Below are 25,259 nucleotides of genomic sequence, written 5' to 3'. Positions count from 1 at the left end.
GAAATCACGATGGGACAGTCAGATATAAAATTGGTCTGGTGACAATTGATGTTTCAATGGATAGATAAGTAGCTGACCTGTAAAATTCACCTTCAGGGAGATTTGAAAAATAACACTTAATTGGAATGGGGTCAAGATCGCTTCTCAGTCTGGGTAAGTTCAAACTATGGATCCAGAAGTGAAATGATTTTATGGTAAATAATTGCACCATACAAGCCCTTTTAATTGCTTGACTCCAACGATTAAACTCTCATTTGTAGATTTCTACATAATATGAGGGAACAGAATAAGATGACCCTCCAATGCAATACTGAAATATTTTTGCACTGTCACAAGTATCATCCTCCAGGTAAGACCATAGTTTAACAGTTTATTTACCTTATTCTGGATGTATTTGGGCATTAGAAAAACTTGTGTGTCCCTTCCTCAAAAAAAATTAATTAAGCTCATTATCTGTCATGGATGCTGGTGAAATATTTCTGCGCACAATCATGTTGTCACTTTTGCTACTAAAGCAGTCACTGAATTTTAAGATTCGGTTATTGCAAAACAGTTTAAGTTGTTTCCACTACATGATAATACACCTAAATTCATTCTTAATTTATCTTTGGCTACCACATACAAGACATTGTATTTGCCAGTAGCAGGGGAAAAAAATTACATCTCTGGAGCTTACATTTACCATGGATAGTTGGCATGTTTACATTTGTTGATTCATGTAAATTCCTACTTCAAACTCCAATGCCTGCAGTTAACTAATGTGCAGCAATGTACAAAGTACAAATCCATGCCAGAGTTCACAAATATTAGGAAATTGTACAGTTTTATCTGAACCCACAGATGCTTTAATACCTTGTGGCATGGTCCAGGCTGCTTTATTCTTTGTGCATGCAACAATTTTCCCTTAAAGAAGATGAGCTCCATTAGTCACTACAGAAAGTCAAATGTTGCCATCTTGTGCATGGAATTGCATATGGCAACAAAAACAAAGCAGTAGGGATAGGAATGCTAAAACTCAAAGGTTTATAGACAAACTGAATAGACATGAACAAAACTTATTGTCTTCTTACCAGCTCATCGCAGCTTCCAAAGCTGTTGTTTTTAGCCGTCCTTACTTCTGTGAATTTCTTTTCCGTACTGTTAGGTTATGACATTTGAGGCCTTTAATATTCTTGTATACAAATCAGAATCACCATCAATTTCAACGCAGCAGGTAATGGAAATAGAATCGTTGACACAGCCAGTCACTGTGATACCAGATATTTGTGCTCTGAAAGGAAAATGCCAAAACCTGAAAATCAGAATAAAATTTCACTTTTACCTACAAGACAAAACTCAATACTTGTCTACAAAACTATTCAATGCTAGCAGAGGCTTCTTTCAGGGGAACAAAATAGTGCAACAGAACAATTTCTATTCCAGGCTTCTTTTCTTTATGTAACATTTGGAACTGTAGCCCTTTCAGAGCTCTATAAGAGCTATGAGCATCTTTCTTGCAACCAAGAGGGAGCTCAAGAGGCCCAAGAGTGAAAAGCAGCCGGAATCACTTAACTTCTCACCCTTGGGAACTCCTGTGTTAAATTGACTGATCAGTTCAATTAATTCACATAGACTTAAGCCCAAACTACAGCCTACATTCTTCAGTTTGTCAATTTTTTTTATCAAATTAATACTTCATAAGAAGAAATTGGATGGTTAATCTATTTTATTGAACTTCTGTGCTCAAAATTCTGTTGCACTCACTCATTATCTTGTATGTTCGTTCATGAATATATTGAGAATATATCAGAAATCTTGAATATATTTGTGACAGTCACCAATAGAAACTTAAAATAAAGCACCTAAACACAATCATTAGATTAGTGCATTATCATTTCTGCGTTTCTGGTGAAAAATAACTACTTATTTTTCCTATCAAAGACTACTAGTTAGAACTATGAATGCAACGTAACAAACTTGCTACAAAAACAGAAATTGCTGGAAAAGCTCAACAGGTTTGGCTGCATCTGTGGAGAGAAATCAGAGTTAATGTTTTAGGTTTATGACCCTTCCTGAGAACAGGAAATTTGCTTTCAGTTCACAATTATTGTAGCTTTCCACCCAATTTTCATCTTTTGCACAATGGTCATGTCACAGACCATATTGGGTGAGATTCCCCAATTTGTCATGGCTGCAAATAGGATATCTCAAACAGTTAAGTTCTCAAGTGAGGAGAGATGAACTAGGTGATTGTTCACAATCCAACCGGGGATACCAATGGGCAGCTTCTCTCTCCATAACACAGAGCAAACACAAATCACCCTCAGGTCAAATACAATGTTTTGAAAATGTGATTTTCTTTTGCCACTATGGTTGAATTATTTAAGGTTCAGCACATATCAAAGGCTGCTTTTCTTTGAGCTGCAGGGAAGAAAAACATTCAATATACAAATCTGCGTACCTCGGCAGATTTAATTATTTACTCACCAATGAACTCAAAAAGCAAAAACTCAAGAACAAAAGTGCTCCTTTTACAGAAGCCATCCTTCGTCAAAATATGCTACTTTATAATAGTGCCTTATGGGAGGGAGCATCTGCATTAGTGTGCTGTTCATTAGAAATTGGATAACTAGGTTAAATGAAATGCTTTTATCTGAAATCCGACATAATGAGAGTGAAAGGAAGAAATTTTGTCTATTGGAGTTTTATACTGGGAATGAATAGTCAACTGGGACTTTACAAAATAGGAGTGTAAGGTATGAGGTGTTGGCTGCTGAAATTCTATGCATTCAGCTACAATTGATTTTATAAGCCTCGTGGGATTTGATACCATCATTTTTCATGTTTTATAACTATAAAAAGGACCATGAGGATTTATAATTTCATTCTCTCCAACTTCTTCTTTTATGCATTACATTTCTGTTAATGATGGCAGAACTCTTAATTCAATCAAGGAAACATTTGATCTTCCAACATTTACGAAGAAAATTAAAAGATGATGACAAAGATTTTACAATATAATACAGAGAAACACCTCCTTCATTCTGTACACAAAGGATGCATTATAGGACTCATACGTTGTAAATGTGCCAACATCTGCAAATGACATCCGATATAATACTCTACACCAGCTTTAAATACCAAGAACAGACTACAGCTGAAGTTAAACAGAAGCAAAATCTTTCCAGTCTGTCAATGAGAAGACGACTACTTTTCCTATTCTTACAGAATTATTGATCTGCTAAAGGTTATAACATGATACAAATGAATGGAGGCTCTCACATTCATATGTAAGTATATTCAGGCTGAAAACAATCCTTTCAGCAATATGCCTCAGGATAAGTTACAGGCCAGTTTTTGTGAGGTTTACAAACAATGCTCTTTGTCACCTTGTCTAAACAACCCCATGGGTTTCTGGTCTACTTCTGATTCCTCAATATGCTTGTTTCTCTTTTCTTAAGATAAATGATTTGCATTTTATAACTGACCAGTCCTAGGTGACAGGGCAAGTCATGAGGAAATTAAGGAAGCATAGTAGATATTTGGCTTCATAAAGAGGGAAAATTTAATTGCAAAGTTAGGAAGTCACAGAAAAACTTTAGAAATGTAGAAGGAATGTGGATAATTCTGGATACCATGCTTTATTGCCTTCATAAGGTAAAGGCTACCAGGATGGTTCCCAAGATGAAAAAGTAGTCACATTGAAAAGCTAGAGTTGTTCTCCTGTGAGAAGGAGATCACAAGATCAAGGTTGCTCAAAATAATGAGGGGTTTTGAGTTGGGAGAATCAACTTCTTTTGGTAAGTGGCTTGGTTAACAAACATCATCAATGTAAAAAAAAATCAGCCATAGCCCTAAAATAGAAACGAGCAGAAATTTCTTGATGAGGACTGTTCAGATCCAGAATGAATGAACCAAACACATGGTGGAATCTGTTTCGATAGTAAATTTCAAAAGGCAATTTTCTAACATACCTGTAAAAATTTGCAGTTTTAAAAATTCACTCACAGGCTGTGGGAAATACTTGGTTAAGCCAGCATTTATTGCACATCACTATTGCCCTTGAGAAGGTGATGCTGAGCTTCCTTCTCAAACCACTGCCGTCCGTTTTTTGAAGGTAGACACACAATTCCTTGTCTGAAAGTAAATACAAACCATTCAAATAAAGAAGCTCTAGGCTCTCACTCAAAATTAAAGCCTTCACTTTCCTTCATTGAAACTGACTACACTTCAAAAGTTCTGTTTGTTGTAAAAATTGTGGGGATGTCCTGATGGTGTGAAAGGCAACATATAAGTGCACAAGAGATAGTAGAAACTGCGGATGCTGGAGAATCTGAGATAACAAGGTGTAGAGCTGGATGAACACAGCAGGCCAAGCAGCATCAGAGGAGCAGGAAGGCTGACATTTCGGGCCTAGACCCTTCTTCAGAAATAGGGGAGGGGAAGGGGTTTCTGAAATAAATAGTGAGAGAGGGGGATGCGGATAGAAGATGGATAGAGTGGACAGGAGACAGACTGGTCAAAGAGGCGAGGAAGGAGCCAGTAAAGGTGAGTGTAGGTGGGGAGGTAGGGAGGAGATAGATCAGTCCAGGGAGGATGAACAGGTCAAGAGGGTGGAATGAGGTTAATAGGTAGGAGATGGAGGTGGGGTTGGAGGTGGGAGGAGGGGATAGGTGTCAGGAAGGACAGGTTAGGGAGGCGGGGACGAGCTGGGCTGGTTTTGGGATGCGGTAGGGGGACGGGAAATTTTGAAGCTTGTAAAGTCCACAATATATATAAATGCACAACCCTTTTGTTTACTGCATAAGAATACCTATGGTGAGTCACAGCATCATTAACTTTTCTTGAAACAAAATCAAAACTTATTTTGCAAAGGAATGGTAAAGTACACCATGTAAAAGATTGTACAGCCATGGAAGTCTTAGAACAATTAAGTCATTAGTTTAAAAAAAACAAAAGAACTGTGGATGTTAGAAATCAGAAGCAAAAACAGAAATTGCTGGAAAATCTCAGCAGGTCTGACAGCATCAGTGGAGAGATACCAGTGCTAAAGTTTTGGGTCCAGTGACCCTTTTTCAGATCAAAAGGTCATTTTTCTTTCCCCTCCTTTCAATCTTTCCAAACAAAAAGTTATAATTATGAAAAAAATGTAGTACAGAAGGCATTTGACAGAAGTAAATATGGGAATAGATGCCAACCCATCAATGCACACATTTTTGGGAGAAATCATTGAAAGTTTCAGTGAAAAAGCTATGAAAGGAGATATATGGAAAGAGATTTGGGGAGTTTGAGAAGGGATCACAATAAGCAGAAAATTATCTATGCAATGCCAATAGGAGGAATGTTTGTAACACATTCCTCTTTCTGCTATTCTAAGAGATCGGAATCTATTTATCATTCACAATTTGATCACTTTGCTGAGCTGGCATGGAATAATATTTAAACTACCCACAATATCAATGATGGTGCAGTAGGGTGGGAAATACATGAGACTGTGTCTGAGAGAGGAACATGTGGGATTTGAGGTAATTGTAGGGATGAGATCGAGCAAAGCCATGGCTAAGGAGAGGACAAACATTCTAAAAGAATTTCTTTTAAGAGTCACAGGGAATAACATACAGTGTGGGACAGGATGTTCATGCCTAAGTATGGATAATTTGGAGCTCTGTATCGAGAACATGGATGAATGACTCATATGGAGAATACTTGAATAATTGAGCAAAGTACTCTCAATGAGTTTGTAGACATTGCGGCTGCATTAGCACCTCTGAGCACTGAACCCATCAGCAGTGTGTTCAGGATCTTTGGAAGGGTATCTGATGAGCAAGAGTAAGTAGATTCCAGTAGAGCTTTGAGACTCATTGGTGAAACGTTTGCTTCAAAACTCTGACATCCATTTCCATCTGGCAATGGAAGAGAAGCTTCATATGGTAAATATAAACTAACCCTTCCCCAGCCCTAAAAGCCTTTCAAACTCTGCCATGTTCATCTTTCACCTTGTAGGTAAAGAAGAAAACTCCTTTTTTCAAAAAAAAGCTACTATTGTTTTCTCACATTGCACTCTGATTGGTGGCCCAATTAATAAGATTCACAATGGAGGATAATATGCCTAATTCCTTTGAATTTGACATATTTGGCCTCTGTCAATATACTGGTCTAAAAGTTGAGCCATGTGCGGGAACTTCAGTCTTGGTCTCAAATTCCAGCTTTTGTAGTATTTTCCTGGTCATCACAGGTTCTTCTTGGTATAGTGAGTGGTAGATTCAGGCTAGTATTGAACATGAGTGGAAACATAGAGCCAGGTAGTGAGTGAAAGAGGCAGGTTTAAGGGGAAACAGTGGCCTCATGGTATTATCACTAAGCCGATAATCTAGAGACATAAATAGGAATTGCTGGAAAGGTTCCACAGGTCTTGCAGCATCTCTGGAAAGAAATCAAGGTTAAACTTTCGGGATCGATTACCCTTCCTCAGAACTGCTGAGCCATTCCAGCAATTTCAGTTTTTGATTCTGATTTCCAGCATCCACAGTTCTTTTAGTTTTTAGTTGTTAACCCAGAGACCAAAGTAATGTTCTGGGGATCTGGGTTTCAATCAGGCCATGACTGGTGATGGAATTTGAATTCAATAAAAATCTAAAATTAGGAGCATAATGATGGCCACAAATCCATTGTTGCTAGTCGGAAAAATCCAACTGGCTCATTACTGTCTTTTAGCGAAGGAAACTACCATCTTCACCTGGTCTGGCCTACGTGGGACTCCAGATCCAGAGTAATGTATTGACTCTTAGCTGCCCTCTGCGGTAATTATGGATGGACAATACATACCCTCATCCTCTGATTTAATAAGTAAAAAGTTTTGGGATGTTAGCACAAGAACACTTGTGGAGAGAAACCCTTCATGAAACTCAATTAAACTGGTACTTTACGAAGAAAATGTAAGCTTCAGGTCATTATTTCATTGTCACAGTTACTGAGAAAGCTACATTTGACCAGTGCAATTGTCATGGCATGAGAAGGACATAAGCCGCATGGCCACCTGATAAAGCTCAGATGGCACCAGTGACTTGGCTGTGGATCAGCAATTTGGTTCTGGTGGGTTGGAGCAATATCAAGGGGACATTGCTGGCTGTGATAAAGAAAGCTTTGGCTGGCTGCCAGATCAAAGTGAAGAAGCTCACATCCCAGATCCAGAGGAAGACATAGAAACACTCAAAATCACAAAGAAGCAAGTGATAAAAATGTTGATGAGACCGATATTAAAGGAACAATTGTTGAAGAATACAGCAGCCTAGAGGCATGGAATATTTTTTCTTCATTAAAAGTGTGACTGTCTGAAACAAATGGCTCTTCTCAGAACAATTACATATCTCTGAATAGAGTTTTATTCACAAGAAAATGATCCTTGTTGCTGGGTTAATTTTTAACAGAGATCATTTCAAATTGATAACAGCTAAATACTGCAAAAGCTGAATTTAGTTTGAGCTTAATATCTGTTAAGTTCCTACTCTCAAAGTCATAATGAAGGAATGTTGCAGATATCAAGATGTGGAGCTAGATGAACACAGCAGGTCAAGCAGCATCTCAGGAGCAGGAAGGCTGACGTTTCAGGCCTAGACCCTTCATCAGAAATGGGGGAGGGGAAGAGGGTTCTGAAATAAATAAGGGAAAGAGGGGGAGGTGGATCAAAGATGGATAGAGGAGAATATAGGTGGTCCCCACCTAATCTGTTCTTCCTCTCACCTAACCCCTCCTCCCACCTCTAGCCACACTCACATTTCCTACCTCCTAACCTCATCCCGCCCCCTTGACCTGTCTGTCCTTCCTGGAGTGACCTATCTTCTCCCTACCTCCCCACCTACACTCACCTTTACTGGCTCCATACCTACCTCTCTAACTTGTCTGTCTCCTCTCCACCTATCTTCTCCTCTATCCATCTTTGATCCACCTCCCCCTCTTTCCCTATTTATTTCAGAACACTCTTCCCCTCCCCTATTGCTGATGAAGGGTCTAGGCCCGAAACGTCAGCTTTTGTGCTCCTGAGATGCTGCTTGGCCTGCTGTGTTCATCCAGCTCCACACTTTGTTATCTCGGATTCTCCAGCATCTGCAGCTCCTATTATCTGTGGTACAATGTTGCAGATACATCATTTGACCTTGAGTACACGTGTGATCTTTGTGCCACCTTGTGGTGGTGTTGATATGATTCACAAAGAGGAAAGTGGATTTGACAGTTTGGAAGAGTGGGCTGGAAGCTGATAGGTGATGATAATTTTTTGGACATTAAGTAGTAAAGGGAGATTAGAGATAAGGCATTTATTGGACATAACAAATGAGGTGAGGTTTCTTGAAGGAGGCTATATGCCAATGATCTGGAGATGAAGAGGGAGGAAACAGAGGACAAGAAACAATTAATGAAGTAAGCCAAAAACATTCTGTTTTATTTTTGTTCCATTGACACTTTAGTGTCCTATTAAATTTTATTGGAAGGCAGATAGCTGAACAACATTAACAGCCTGCAATTATACTTGGGGTTATATCGTGTGAAAGCTTTTCTTCTAAATGTGTTGCCTGCCATATTACACTGCAATTTAATTAAGAACTGACTGACTGTTACTCAAAGTCTAAAGAAAAATAAATTAATTAATTTCAGCTTAGTTATTGGAAAAAGTCAGTCGGGCTCAAAGTTATTGAATTGTTGACTTTTGGAGACACCTCAATTCAGATGCTATTGCATTTTCTCCAATTTTTGATTCTACACTTAAACTGATTCAATTCCATTATCAAATGAGTTATTAAACTAAGGTCAGTTCCCAGAATAAACAGTTTAAAAATAGTTTCAATTAATCTCTTGTCACTAAGTGGGCACATTAAGAACATGAGACTTTTTAGTGCTTTCGAATCAATATCATATTTCTTTTCTTTCTACATACCACCTCCCACATCACCTTACATGATCCAATTCTCCCTCCTTCGCTATACTCCCCCAGAAATAAAATAAAAACTTTTCTCCAATTCATGTAACAGCTGTGTTTCCAAAACTGGCCCCCAAACCCCTGGCCCTTCAAGCCTGCTCTGTCACTCATTGTGACCATGGCTGATACAAGTTCCTGTCCAAGCCACTCACCATCCTGATTTAGAAATATCTCAATGTTCCTTCACTGTTACTTGGTCAATATCTTGGAATTCCCTCACCAAAGAAAAAAGAGGATTGGAATATAAAAGCAGCGATATGCTTCTGAGACTTTATAAAGCTCTAGTTCAGCCCCATTTAGAATACTGTGTCCAATTTTGGGCCCCACACCTCAGGAAGGACATACTGGTGCTGGAGCGTGTCCAGCAGAGATTCACATAGATGATCCCTGGAATGGCAGGTTTAATGTATGATGAATTGCTAAGGATCCTGGGATTGTATTCATTAGAGTTTAGAAGGTTGAGGGGACATCTAATAGAAACTTACAAGATAATGTATGGCTTAGAAAGGGTGGACACTGGGAAGTTATTTCTGTTAGGCGGGGAGACTAGGACCCGTGGGCACAGCCTTAGAATTAGAGGGGGTAAATTTGAAACGGAAATGAGGAGCCATTTCTTCAGCCAGAGAGTGGTGGGCCTGTGGAATTCATTGCTACAGAGTGCAGTGGTGGCCGGGACGTTAAATGTCTTCAAGGCAGATATTGATAAATTCTTGATCTCACAAGCAATCAAGGGCTACGGGGAGAGAGTGCAGGGAAGTGGAGTCGAAATGCCCATCAGCCATGATTAAATGGCGGAGTGGACTCGATGGGCCGAATGGCCTTACTTCCACTCCTATGTCTTATGGTCTTCTGGTCTAATATGGGTTATCCTACAGCATAAGGACTGCAGTGGTTCAAGACGGCAGCTCATTACTATCTTCTTATCAATAACTAAGAATAGGTTATAAATGCTAGTCAGCCAGTAATAGCCATGCTCAACAAGTGAATAAAAATAAAACATGAAATTACTCTGCTGGAGGCAAACTCATTTCAGATGTTCACGCACATATTGGCCACATACAGCTCTACCTGACCATTACTTCTTTTGACTCCCCAGTTATGGCAAAATGACTAATCTATATATATGACATTTAAGCCTGGATTAGGAATAGATGTATCAAATTCATTTTGAGGACAACTTAAGCCATTGTTTTTTGTTCGGCTTCAAGCTCATTGCCTAGCTCCCAACTCAATCCCTCTTCATTGGCTTGAGTCAGAGATTATGCCATCTTTCCACAATCTTGGTGCAACATTTGCTCTGGTGATGAGCTTTTGACCTCATCTTTGTGTCACCACAAAGGCTACCCATTTCCAACTGCAGAAAGATACCCCTAACAATCCCTCTCTTAGCTCTGAGGTAATGGGAACTGCAGATGCTGGAGAATCCAAGATAACAAAGTGTGGAGCTGGATGAACACAGCAGGCCGAACAGCATCTAAGGAGCACAAAAGCTGATGTTTCAGGCCTAGACTAGCTCATCTGCTGCAGGGTAGCAAGTGTTTGGGCTCTGTGCTGCGCATGCCTGCTCACCAGGCTGGCTGCATTCTTCTTTGTTACTTTTGATTTTTTTCTTCTTCACTGCTTCAATTCTTAATTTCTCTTTTGTATCAAAGTTTGCCTTCTCTTCTTTTCTGCAGCTGTGATGAGAGAAGGTGGTTATGAGGGCCTGCTGCAGCGGAGCACCTTGCTAGTTCCGAAAGTCCATTTCTTGTGACCACAGAGGCCACAGCTCTACCGAAGGCTTCATCATCGGTGGGTCTGGTTCATTTCTCCTTGTGGTGGTGCAATGGTTTCAGCGGTAGTTATAACGGTGGTGGCCTGGTGACTCCAGTTTATTCCTTGTGGTTATGGCAGTAACATGGCAGTTTTGGGCAGCATTTGAAGTGGCGAAGGCTTTGGTGTTGATGTCAGCGTTGGTGACTTGGTGGGTGCAGAGTGTCCCTCCTTGCTTTGCAGTGGCTTCAGTGTTGGCTTTGGCAAATGATTTGGTCCAGAAATCCTGGCTTTGGCAGCCTCAGAGGTAGCTTTGGTGGTGACATCCTGAAGTCATTCCATAAACCCAGATTGCCATGAAGGGGACAAGGGATGAACTTAGTCCTAACTTTTCTTTGTTCTTTTTTATAATTTCTGCAATTAAATTGGTGCTGAATTGTGGCAACTTGTACACATTTCACTGCATTTTCATAAATACAAGTGACAATAAATTGTCATTGTGTTCGTTTTTACTTTGGTTAACGATAGCCTTGATGAGCTCAAAGCACTCCTGGCTAGCATTCCACACTCTACTCTCTGTAAACCTGAGGTCATCCTGAATTGTGATGTCAATACAGAATATACATCAAGCTCCATTTTCCAACTGTTCATGTGCTTACTGACTGATGTCAGTAATAAACAACATCTCCATTTTAAAGTTCTCACTGTTGTTTGAAAATCTCTCCATGGGCTCACCCCTTCAAAGTTTCAGTACTTTCTTCTAAGCTTACAATCTTCCACAATACCTGTATTCCTCCAATTTTTCCCTCTTACGTAACCCCAATTTTAATTCCTCTGTCATTAATGGTTAGGCTCAGGCTCTCAGTTGCTAGATCCCAATATCTGAAATGCCTGTGATACACCTCTCCACTTCTTTACTACACTGTCTGTCTTCAAGTCATTTTTCCTTTGACCAATGCTGTTACCATCTAATGTGATATCTCCTGTGGCTTAGTGTTGTACTTTGTTTCACCTTGAGTATTTTAATAAGTTAAAGATTCTATATAAACATAAATATGGATTGTAGCATATTGTAACCAAACTTACTCTGTGAAACTACTCTGTAACTATTCCAAATAAAGGCTACCTCAGAAATTAAATATAACTCATCAGTTCAGTTATCTCATACAATGTGATGTTGAGTTTAGAATATGACATTACTATTTTCATTCGAATTTTGGTCAAGATAAATGTAAGAATTTTACAATTACTAGTCTTTTTAAAAGCCCTTAAGTCTAATATGTATTCTGCAAGAGTGCACAGGGAGACATTGAACAAGTTTGATGAGATTATGACCTGGTGTTCTCACTATGCACACAAGTCTGGAGGCAAAGGCGATTCATGTGCAATAAAATAATCAGTCTGGAACAAAATGAAATGCTTTTAAGCATTGCAAGGCCTGATACCTGGGAGATATTTCCAACATTGAATGTATTATTCTATTTAAGCAATAAACCAAAGATAATTTAAGCAATGACGTTCTTGTTCAACAGATTAGACCTCAAATCAAAAAGAAATCTTGCTAGATTAATTAGTATAATTTAATTAATGTCTTATTCATGACTATTCCCTGGATAATTTCTGCAGATACATATGTGTTTCAACATAAGTTTGAAAAGCCTATTTTGCAAATAACAATTTGCCTTTGCTTCTTAAATTAAGCTCTACTTTTTGACATTTGAAGTTCGTTTTAATGTGTTTGAAATTAATACATAATTAACTAAATTTAGTCCTATTAAAAGGAATTGCTGATTGACAGAGGTTGTAGCTGCTGAACAGATATCTAGGCATTTGGTCACCAAGTTTAATAATCATGGATACTTTTATTGTTAGCAGAAAATGCACAGATTTGTTGTGTGGCGCAGTGTTACTGTACCTGCCTTTGAGACAAAATTCTCAGTTCAAGTCCCACTTGCCACAGAGGTGTTGCATAACATGCCCAAATTGGTTGATTAGAAATACTTTTTAACCGATTCTGACCACAATAGCGGACAGTCAAGTGCATACCCTCTTCACAATCCTAAATGTAGCTGGGATTCAATCCCATTGTATCTATCATGACACTTCCTCTTTCTGTTCCAAAGTTGTAGCACTTCATGCTTTATTAAACATTAATATGTTGTAGGTGATGTGTTCAAATCTTTCTTGCCTTCATTGGTCAGCACATTGAGTATAGGAATATGGAGGTCATGTTGCAGCTATAGGGGACAGTGATGAGGCCACTTTTAAAATATTGTGTTCAATTCTTGTCTCCCTGTTATAGGAAAGATTTTGTTAAACTGGAATGCAGTCATAAAATATTTGCAAGGACGTTGCCGGAATTGGAGGCTTTGAGCTGGAGTGAGAGGCTAAATAAGCTGGAGCTTTTTTCCCTACAGCATTGGAGGCTGCAGGGTGACCATGTAGAGGTTTATAACATCACAGGGGCACAGATATGGGGAATAGTCGAGGTATTTTCCCCAAAGTAGGGGAATCCAAAACTAAAGGGCGTAAGTTTAAGGTAAAAGGAATGATTTAGGAGGGACATAACAGGCAATATTTTCACATAGAGGGTGGTGTTTGTGTGGAAGCTTACCTCTTTGTGGGTGAAGTACATCTCCTTAATTCGCTTTCAATCCTGCTGTCATGTATTTTAAATCTTTGTGCCACTTAGTATAGGGTATTCTGCAGAGCTTCCTATTCTTATTTTCAATTGAATGGCCATTGTCAGCCCTGTTCGAGACTGCTTCAGCCTGATCAATCTTTATTTGTAGACAGTACTGGCAACATCTTTGTGAATTTCCTTTGTACCCTCTCTAGTATGATCGTAACCCCCTTGAAAAATGTTGATCAGGGCCGTGCATAGTATCAGGTCCATGCACAATATCTGAGGTAGTAGGAACTGCAGATGCTGGAGAATCTGAGATAACAAGGTATAGAGCTGAATGAACACAGCAGGTCAAGCAGCATCGAAGGGGCAGGAAGGCTGATGTTACGAGCCTCGACCCTTCTTCAGAAATGTGGTGAAGAAGGGTCTAGGCCCAAAACGTCAGCCTTCCCGTTCCTCTGATGCACAATATCTGTTGTGTAACTCGTGACTTATACATTTACTTTTAACATGACCTCTAGGCTCTAAACGAATGAATGCCACATAACAAAAGGGAAGTATCCCCATGCACCTTTTTATTCACCTTTTCTGTTGTCTTGCCCCATTCAAGAATTTTGGATATTTGACTTTCAGAGCACTCTACTCCTCTGCACTTCTCAGTATCTGACTTAGCATTGTGCATTTCCCTGTCTTGTTTCCCCTCTCTCAATGTTACAGTTCTCTGAATTGAATTCCCATTTGTCGCTTTTCTGTCCATCTGACCCACATTTGGTCCAGCATAGTTGCTGAAGCTCAGGAAGCTGCTATCGATACATCTGCTCTGAAAGCTACAATCAAACTTTTTGTTCCCATTGACACAATGTGTGACAGATTAGTCGAATGGGTGTAGCCAATGTAACATAAACATGAATCCATTCCATACCATTAATTTAGAACATAGAACATAGAACATAGAACAGTACAGCACAGAACAGGCCCTTCAGCCCACAATGTTGTGCCGACCATTGATCCTCATGTATGCACCCTCAAATTTCTGTGACCATATACATGTCCAGCAGTCTCTTAAATGACCCCAATGACCTTGCTTCCACAACTGCTGCTGGCAACACATTCCATGCTCTCACAACTCTCTGCGTAAAGAACCTGCCTCTGACATCCCCTCTATACTTTCCACCAACCAGCTTAAAACTATGACCCCTCGTGCTAGCCATTTCTGCCCTGGGAAATAGTCTATGTTGGGAAGTTTTTCATTGGAGTACAGGAGGCTGAGGGGTGACCTTATAGAGCTTTAAAAAATCATGAAGGGTACAGATAAGGTGAATGAGTCATAGAGATGTCCAGCATGGAAACAAACCCTTTGGTCTATCTTGTCTATGCTGATAAGATATCCTAAAGTAATCTAGCCCCATTTGGAGTCATACAGCACAGAAACAGACCCTTCAGCTCAACCAGTCATGACTACCATTTTCCCAAACTAAACTGGTCTCACCTGCTTCGTCCTGGCCCTATATCCTTCTAAACCCTTCCTATTCACATACCCATCCAGATGCTTTTTAAATGTTGTAACTGTACCAATTTATTCAACAATTTTCTATACGTAATTTGTACTGCAATCTTTAAAAGAGTTAAACTTAGTATGGTGAACTTGTGCAAGTTTTGATTCATCCACTACAGAAAAGAGGAAGCAAATATTGAAATGCTATTGATTTAATAGTCTAGACAGAATCCTGGGAGTTTGGTCAAGCATACCAGTGACTGTGAGGTATTTGTAATATTTATACATAGGAACAATAGAGGCCTGACAAGAATAGAGAGATTCATAAAATCATCAAACTGAAGGAAATAGCTTTCTGTCATCGTCTGTCACATTTTGAAAGATCAAACATTATCATGAAATTTGTAGTTTTGCCTGTTGATAAACACAGTCAGCATGGCAGAATAAAAAAAAGAATTAGCAAGAACAAAAGCGCAAAGCAAGTTGACTAAAATTGTTCGGATCCAAGGAAGGAACTATCATGGGTATATGATGGATATTTTCTAATTGACCTGTTCAGACATTTTATTACAGACTGTCTGGAGCAGATAGGACTTTAACCTGGGTCGCTGTCTCAAAGGCAAGGGCACTACCCTTCACCATTACGTCAATGATATGCTGATTCATTTAAAATCTTCTCAGAGATTAGGACAATGGGCAACAGCTGATTCTAACAATTTTCCACTGTGCAAATGATCAGTTTCCGGATTAGGATGGGGAATAGGTGAGAAGGAGAACAACTTGCAAAAATAGCAATTATAGCAAAATATAGGCCACTTCTCAACTGAGAATTAATGGACGGGGAAGACATAAGAACACTAGAAATAGGAGCAGCATAAACCTCAGGCCAGCAGAAGCCAGCTCTGTTATTGAGTATAATCACAGCATACCTTGGATTTCAAATCCACTTTCTAAATATTTCTCAATTGCCTATAAGACCAAAAATCTGTTTAATCTGAATCCTGAAGTAATTGTCAATGATTGTGCATACCTAAATTGTTGGGATAGAGAATTATGTATGTTCACAACTCTTTGAGTAAAGAAATTTCTCCTCATCTTGGGCCTAAATGAGGGAAATTGACAATTACATGGATACAGATCGAGAATTTGATCATTTATACAAAGCACATTTAATATCTAAGACAATTCAGGATGCGATCCTATGGTACATTTTCAATCTCTGGCCACCACCACATGTAATATTCAAGTATTAACCTGGTTGGAATTCAGAAAAAAAAGCTCAAGAAAACTCATGGGGAAACTTTAGCTTTCAATGATAAAGTAAGACAGCCATTATCAAGTTAGTCAATGGCAAGGAGCATTGGTAGTGGCATTGAGCAGAAGAGTTTGCTGTTGTCCAGATCACCACACCAACACCTGCCTCTTTGTCCGATTTTCTCATTGCTGGAAGGTTTACCTCCTGAGAGGGATACTGTCGTTTGGGTACTGTGTACAACCTGCTAGCATCTGCAATGATGTTGGCTCAGACCACCTTCCCTCCCCCTCTCAGTTGATTCCAAACCGGGACGGCAATTGTATCAAGGGGTTTCACTTCAGAACAATGACTTTCTAGTTAGTTCTCCAACATGATATAAGCTGTGTCTACACTGGATCATTCAGGGTAAGAAGGAAAAATGGCAGACTTCAGAGATCCTAACTGCAGCAAGAACTTAATAACCTGTCAAGGGTCTGACGTCATATCCCCCTGAAATCATTTTAATTCCAGAAGAACAATTAAAATTAAAATTTATCAGCTCATTGATTGTAAATTGATTATTTCTAAAATACAATAAACATGTTTGCCTCATTGATGGTGATGACAGGAAGGGGACAGTGACAGGTGAAAAGCTTTTTGGCTCTGCTGCTCCTACAAGGTCAGGGCAGGTGTAACTGCCTATTGTATATTTTGTTTTGTTACTGGAGAGCATAGATCTGACACAAATAATATTTTTGTTCATGTTTAGTTTTATGTCATAGGTAAACATCACACAAGTAAATGAGAAAGGGTCGCTGGACCCGAAACGTTAACTCTGATTTCCTCTTCACAGTTGCTGCCAGACCTGCTGAGCTTTTCCAGCAACTTCTGTTATTATTGTTGACACAAATAACTTCCTTCATTTTAACCAGTATGTGTACTTTGGATGCGATATATATTTGGCGGCGCCAAACAGGACTGAATTTAACCACTGAATACTGTATTTTTGAGTGCTTTGGGTAGCATGCGAGAAGTCAAGCCCTGCTATTCCGAGAGTCAAACCAGTTTTTTTAAAGTTCGCGCAGAACTCCAATTTTTCTGACTTTCAGACTAAGGTTGATTGAAAGCACAGACCAGATTTCTGTATGATAAAGAATTCTTATTGATTACAAGTAGTTAGATTGTCGCTACAGTCAAATAGATACAAATAATTGTTATAAAATTACTGAATGAAACTCTAATTCCCTTAAAAATAACCATACACACACAAAGACAAATAGTGAAAATAGATATTAGCAAAGGTGGAAAATTTGGCAAGTTTCTTCAATGATCTTTGCTTCCCTATTCTGAAGGAGAGATGATCCTTCTTCAGTGGACCAAGCCCCTTGTGTTTCAGAGTTTTTTTTTCTGCAAGCTTCCAATAGTTTGTAAGAAATACAAAATAACTGATTTACTGATAAAATGTCTCTGATTTTTCAATTCAAAAGTACAGCTGACATCAACTGCTACAGGGAAGGCAACTGGTTTTCTTTGGCTTTAAGCTGATGTTTTGACTGTAGAGCACATGCAGCTTCTGGACTGGGATAACAAAGTGCGGAGCTGGATGAACACAGCAGGCCAAGCAGCATATCAGGAGCACAAAAGCTGACGTTTCGGGCCTAGACTCTTCATCAGAGAGAGTCTTCTGGTCTGGGAGAAGGTTTGCACACAGGTCTCTCTCTGCCTCTCTCTTTTTCTTTCTATTCGAAATTGAAATTAGCATTTCTGTTATTGCTTATTCAAATGATTGTTTACAATTATTATGAACAAGACAAAGCCCCTCAATATTAAGATGATAGCCTAGGCCCTTTTATTTTTCTTATTTTAAAGGCAAGTGATAAGGGTTGCATTCCAAACATAATTCAACTGGTCAAACTACCAGTCGTGAAACAGAACACACTTTATACATACACTTTGCCAAAATGCAACAAAAGAAAAAATTGGAATAACTTAATTCTTTTGGAAAATTTAGCAAAATAATGCATTATTTAACGGTAACTGTTCCAATATAGTAACATCCCATAAACACATCCTTTTAGCACACCCTTGGCAAAGGCAAATTCAGTAGAATAGATTGTCTCACATGCAATTCCAGGAACAGCAAAAAAACCCCAACTTGTAGCTGTAAAAGAGGCAGCAAAAACAGCTTCCTCATCCAAGCTTAAAGCCGCAGCAGTGACTACCACTGAAAAGCGAAAAAAAAAAGTAAAACCCCTGCTCGGTGGGAGCTTGACCCCATCCATTCAGGCTGCTTCTATTGTTCCAACTTTAAAAAAAGGCGTCACAAGCTGTTTATTGGCTCTGAGTAGACTGCTTGGTACCTGTCTCTCAACATTTCTTCATTAAAATAAAGGGAAAAAATACTCTTAAAGCCATAGTCTCGTTATATAATGCATGCAATGGGTATCAAATTACTTGCTTTCAAAACTGCAATCAGTCTTTCAAACACTAGCTTGTAAATCAGTTCTTTCTTTTTCAAACGTAAGTTCGAAAGGCCCTCCACTTCTTCCTATCCCGCAGGGCTGACCAGTCCCCCTCCACCGACACCCTTATCCGTCTAGCCAAACTCATCCTCAACCTCAACAACTTCTCTTTCAATTCCTCCCACTTCCTACAGACAAAGGGGGTGGCCATGGGTACCCACATGGGCTCAATCTATGCCTGCCTCTTTGTAGGTAATGTGGAACAATCCCTCTTCCGTACCTACACTGGCCCTAAATGCCACCTCTTCCTCTATTACATTGATGGCTGTATCGGTGCAGTGTTGTGCTCCCACGAGGGGCTCAAACAGTTCATCTACTTCACCAACACCTTCCACCCCATCCTCAAGTTCACCTGGACCATCGCTAACACCTCCCGCATCTTTCTGGACCTCTCTGTCTCCATCTCAGGCAACCACCTAGGAACTGATATCCATTTCAAGCCCACCGACTCCCATAGCTACCTAGAATACACTTCCTTCCACCCATCTTCCTACAAAAATGCCATCCCCTATTCTCAATTCCTTCGCCTCCATTGCATCTGCTCCCAGGATGAGGCATTCCACTCCCATATATTTCAGATGTCCTCATTTTTCAAGGACCACAACTTCTCCCTGAAGTGGTCGAGAATGCCCTCGACTGTGTCTCCCACATTTTTCGCTACTCATCCCTCACATCCAGTCCCCGCAATACCCACCAAAAGAGAATTGCCCTTGTCCTCACGTACCACCCCACCAACCTGCGGATCCAACGCATCATCCTCTGACACATCCGCCATCTGCAATCCGACCCCACCACCAAAGACATATTTCCCTCCCCACCCTTGTCTGTTTTCCGGATGGACCACTCTCTCCATGATTCCCTTGTCTGCTCCACACTCCACTCCAACCCCACCACACCTGCCACTCACCCCTGCAACTGCAGGAAGTGCTACACCTGCCCCCATACCTCCTCCCTCACCCCCATCCCAGGCCCCAAGAAGACTTTCCACATCAAGCAGATGTTCATATGCACATCTGCCAATACAGTATACTGCATCTGCTGTCGTTGTGGCCTCCTTGACATCAGGGAAATCAAGTGGACGCATGGAGGCTGCACCTCCCAGTCGCGAACCATTTCAACACCCCCTCCCATTTCTCAGACGACATGTCCATCCTGGGCCTCCTGCAGTGCCACAACGATGCCACCCAAAGATTGCAGGAACAGCAATTCATATTCCGCTTGGGAAGCCTGCAGCCCAATGATATCAATGTGGACTTCACAAGCTTCAAAATCTCCCCTCCCCCTACTCATCTCAAAGCCAGCCCAGCTCGCCCCCGCCTCCCTAACCTGTTCTTCCTCTCGCCTATCCCCTCCTCCCACCGCAAGCCGCGCCCCCCTTTCCTTCCTACTAACCTCATCCCACCCCCCTGACCTGTCCGTCCTCCCTGGACTGACTTATCCCTTCCCTACCTCCCCACCTACACCCACCTCTACTGGTTCCATCCCGGCATCTTTAACTTGTCTGTCTCCTCTCCACCTATCTTCCCTGCTATCCATCTTCAATCCACCTTCCCCTCTCTCCCTATTTATTTCAGAACCCTCTTGCCCTCCCCCATTTCTGATGAAGGGTCTCGGCCTGAAACGTCAGCTTTTGTGCTCCTAAGATGCTGCTTGGTCTGCCGTGTTCATCCAGCTTTCCACTTTGTTATCGAGAAAGGTCCTTATAACAGTTATATACAGAAGAATAACTTGCATGTATTCAAACACACTTCTTTCTCTAAATCCAATGGGGCATGCTGAAGCAAGCAATCACTTTGATGAAAGGTTGTCAGTTCTGTTGGTAAAACTACAATTTTGCTGATCTTCACACCTCTGTAAATCCCAGACCATTTGCAAATGTTAGTTATTTTCTCTCAATTGACTTCTTAACACAACAGAATTTACAAATGAGGCTTTATTCTGAACTAATGACATATGGCTGTGGAGATAGGTGCATTGGAAATTAAACCTCTGCTGGCTTCATTATTTTACCATAAACTGCAATGCACAGAACAGAAAGGGAGAGATGCGACTTCCCTGAAGAGCATATAAAACACACTGTATTATGGCAAAGCAACATTTTCACGGGATAAAAAAAACAAAGTGTAACCTATCTCCCAAGACACCTCGATATATTTACTCAGTTTGCTATTCTTTCATGGGATGACGGTTGCTGGTAATTGTTGCAAATCCCTAGCTCCCTTAAGAAGAATCTACTCGAACAATTGTAGTTTCACACTCACAGTGTTGCTTGGAAGGGAGTTAGGAGTTTGACCCAGTGGCACTGCGAGAATGGTGATATAACACAAAGTCAAAGTGGTGCATGGTTTGCAGGGGAACTTATATGTCATGCTGCTCCCAAAGATCTGTTGTGCTTGTCTTTCTAAGTGATGCAGGCTTGGAGGATACTTGATGAGTCGTCTTGTAGATGATACATACTGCTGTGGCTATATGTTGATGGCAGAAGGAATTAATTTCATAGCTACTGGATGTGGTGCTGATCAAGTGGGTTGCTTCATCCTGAGATAACAAGGTATAGAACTGGATGAACTGAATCAAACCAAGTACTACAGCCGCATTACCTTGACCTGTCTGTCTCCTCTCCATCTATCTTCTCCTTTATCCTTCTTGTATCTGCCTCCCCTTCTCTCTATTTATTTCAGACTCCCCTTCCCCTCCCCCATTTCTGAAGAAGGGTCTGGGCCCGAAACATCAGCTTTCCTGCTCCTCTGATGCTGCTTGGCCTGCTGTGTTCATCCAGCTCTGCACATTTTTATCTCAGATTCTCCAGCATCTGCAGTTCCTACTTTCTCTGCTTCATACTGAGTTGTGTAAATCTTTTCTGTGTGTTATTGGAGCTGGATACATCCAGGTAAGCACAAAGTATTCTGTTACACACCTGACTTGCGCTTTCTAGATTGTTGATAGCTTCATGAAGTCAGGCGGTGAATTACTCGCTGAAGCATTCCCAGTCTCTGGCCCGTTATTGTAGCCACAATAAGTACATGACTGTTTAGGTGTGGACCGTAATGGGTCGGGTGGGGTCCCACCTAGTGGTGGGGGCTTGGCTGTAATGGGTAGTGATGGAATGGAAGTTGAGTGTGGAATTTAGAAAGTACGGAGCATGCCAGGAGGAAAGTGTGTCAGGATCTGGTCCAGTGGTTGGGGAAAGGAGGGCTGAGGGTGGACGCTGTGTGCCTGGGGTTGATTCGATCAGGGTCTGGACAATGTTTAGTGGCCTGGGGGAATGTGTAGTTGGTGGTGTCTTAGGTAAGTATGGGATCTATTATCTCATTCACCAGGAGTTAGACTGTGTTTTGGATAAACGGATAATATTCTTGAGTTACCAAGGTGTAGGGCTGGATGAGCACAGCAGGCCAAGCAGCATCAGAGGAGCAGGAAGGTGACATTTAGGGCCTAGACCCTTCTTCAGAAATGGGGGAGGGGAAGGGAGTTCTGAAATAAGTAGGGAAAGAGGGAAAGGTGGATAGAAGATGGATAGAGGAGAACATAGATGGAGAGGAGAAAGACAGGTCAAAGAGGTGGAGATGGAACCAGTAATGGTCAGTGCAGGTGGAGAGGTAAGGAGGAGATAGGTCAGTCCAGGGAGGATGGGCAGGTCAAGAGGGCGGGATGAGGCTAGTAGGTAGGAGATGGGGGTGGGGCTTGAGGCAGGACGAGGAGATAGGTGGGAAGAAGGACAGGTTAGGGAGGTGGGGATGAGCTGGGCTGGTTTTGGGATGTGGTTGGGGGAGGGGAGATTTTGAAGCTTGTGAAGTCCCCATTGATACTATTGGAGTGCAGGGTTCCCAAGCAAAATATGAGATGCTGTTCCTGCAACCTTCGGGTGACATTGTTGTGGCACTGCAGGAGGTGCAGGATGGGCATGTCATCTGAGGAATGGGAGTGGGAGTTGAAATGGTTTGTGACTGGGAGGGGTCGGATCTCAGATGGTGGAAGTGTCGCCATCTGTGTCCAAGTGCAGTGTTCACCCAGCTCCTCACCTTGTTATCTCAGATTCTCCAGCATCTTCAGTTCCTACTATCTCTGACAGACTCTTGAGAGGCTATTTTACTTAATTTTATCAGACTCCCTGGAATTCTCCAGTTAAAAATGTAGACTTTTAGAGATTTCCAGCTATGAAGGAATTGCATAGAAAATTTAAAATTTTGCTGGGCAATTCCTTTGGAGTCTGGTGTGATTCAGATGCCGCAGAGTTCTCATGTGCAGCTTCCATTAACTCTGGAATAACAACAGTCTATCTGGTTGAAGATGTGGGCATTTGGTGCGAATTCTCCATTTAATACTCTGGAGTGGAATTTGAGCTCAGAACCATCTGAATCAAGGTCATGTCATCAATACGAATGTTATTGTCCAGGTGGTACTGATCATGGCCTTGCAGATCAAATGATCATAATGTGAAATTATCTACGAATCTAACTTTTCCATAAAATGTAGTGGCAAAGGTCTCCAAAGTTAAGTGTTTCCAAACACAGCTCTATTCACAGCTGCTAAATCTATCAATTCCACCTCAGTCAAAAGTAACAAACACACCAAACCCACTGAAACCAAAATCAGTAAAGTTTATCAACATCAACTCTTCTCTGGGCTACAACATCCATTAAGTCTGCTTCAATTACATTTCTGAACCCACAAACTCAAAATTTCACCTGAGCCATTAATGATAGTTTTTGAACAACCTATTATTACACACCTCTGGAAGATGTGGGGCATGAACACTCATCTCCTGTCTCACAGATAAAAGCAATACCACAGAGCCATAACAGCTCACCTACCGAGCTACTGTTTCCAATGCAACCACAGTGATTCCAGTTTACCGAGAGATTATAAAATCATCTTTCCCATCCACTGCTTTTTTTCCCCTCTGCTATAAAGAACAACATTCTGTAATTCCATTTTTCGGAAAGTACAGGGCTCTGGTATCAGTCAGTTTATTTGTAAATTGCAGGCCAAAAAGTGCTAAATAGATAATAAATTGCTAGTAAACACAGGCACACAAGAACACTTATCAAGGCAACTTTACTGGCTCTTAACATACAGATCTCAACCATTGCATATCATCCAATAAACTTAACAATTTCAGTGACAAAATCAGTTTTGAATGAATTGTGCTTTAGATGTTGATCCTTATTTCTGTGGTCACATTTAAAGAAAAAGGGTAGAATGAAAAGCAAAAATTTGAAGATATAATTTTATAAAAATCAGAAAGTACTCCTTGAAACAAATGCAGATGGAATAAAAACAAGATGGGTACTCGATCGTGTATGGCTTTGAAAACATCTCTTCACCCAAGTTTGAATGCAAGAGTAGGTAATGGGATGTATTTCTCACTTCACACCTCTCTGCTGTCTGTCAAGGATGCTCAGTGCAATACTTTCTAATATTTCTGAATCACGCACAATGCTGATAAAACTATTGATTTCAGTATGAAATTTCAGTTTGAGATACCATAAGGATGTCTGGTGGTGACTGGACACCAAGAAAGTTTAGATTGTCTCCAACATGCACACATGGTCATAAGCCTCCAGTTCATCTCAAACATGCTTATGCATAAGTGTAAAGAGCTGAATACCATCTGATTCTGCTCCACTGCCATAACTGCCACATGACAGGTTTCTTGGATTAACTTGGATTAACTAAACCTTAATCCAAATGCACAATGTAATCATCACCAACAAGTTTATAACTCATTGCCAAAAGTTAGTTTCCCTGAGAAGTAATGTGTTGTTTCTTTTTCTTGAACTGCTGTAGCGCTTCGATATATTTCTTGAAAAGGGAAACTGACTAGTGACCGAAAAAAGGTAGTTGTTACAACTGCGAAAGACTATATTCGAGTATTTGCAGGAAGGATGCTTTTCTCCTGACAGAAGTAGATAACTAGAGGTCATGGATTTAAGATAGTCATTAAAAAACTTAATCAGGAATTCCAAGGAAATTCTTTAGCTAAAGAAGGGTGAGAATTTGTAATTCATTCCTCAGAGAATAGTAAAAGAGAAAGTGTGGATGCATTTAAGAAGTTAAGCAAGCGTATAAGCGAAAACAATTACAATGATGGATTTCGATGAGGAAAATGAGAGAAGGCATAAGTTGTGAATAGATGCCAGCATCAATTAGTTGGACTGAATGTCCCAGTTTGAGTCATATATCTTTTGTAGGCAGATTTGCTTTTTCAGACACTTCAGTAAGAAGTTAAGATCAGTTTACATTGATGGTATTGGAGATAGTTATAGAACAGACAGAAATAGCAGCACAGATTCCCTTCAGTGAAGCATGCCAGTGAACCAATTAGTTATTGAGATTAAATTTAAATTGCAAATTGTTATGCTGGTAATTGACCTCTCAATGCCTGGATTATTGGCCCATTCTCCAGTCCATCTTCCTAGGCAGTCCTTTGGCCTGAAGATAGCTTACTTATTACAGTGGCTTCATGAGTTCTGAGACTGCTGATGTGCTGAATTTGCCACATGCAAAGCAGGAAGCACTGGAGGAAGGATTTGGATGAGTTATTTGAAGTTAGTGCTCTCTCTTGGATGCCTCAACTTGAATTGTATTCCTGAAAATGTCTCTTAATGTGGTCAATGTCAACCCAAATTAGCCTTCTCTATTTTGGTCAGTCACAAGCCAGGGGCTACTATGAGTCT

At 40.5% G+C, this 25,259-nt stretch overlaps 1 protein-coding gene across 1 annotated transcript in view; it reads right to left on the bottom strand.

Moving 5' to 3' along the window:
* Nucleotides 1–25,259, bottom strand: part of LOC125458215 (teneurin-2-like) — a 2,666,206-nt gene that overhangs the window by 2,194,015 nt on the left and 446,932 nt on the right. The window contains exon 7 of the mRNA XM_059650601.1: nucleotides 1,071–1,270. The gene's annotated coding sequence lies outside the window, so the exon portion shown is untranslated. The remainder of the gene's footprint in view (nucleotides 1–1,070; nucleotides 1,271–25,259) is intronic.

Source organism: Stegostoma tigrinum, chromosome 13, assembly GCF_030684315.1.
Source record: "Stegostoma tigrinum isolate sSteTig4 chromosome 13, sSteTig4.hap1, whole genome shotgun sequence".
Taxonomy (NCBI): domain Eukaryota; kingdom Metazoa; phylum Chordata; class Chondrichthyes; order Orectolobiformes; family Stegostomatidae; genus Stegostoma; species Stegostoma tigrinum.
The sequence above is the reverse complement of the archived record's forward strand: the minus strand, read 5'-3'. Positions and strand labels throughout refer to the sequence as shown.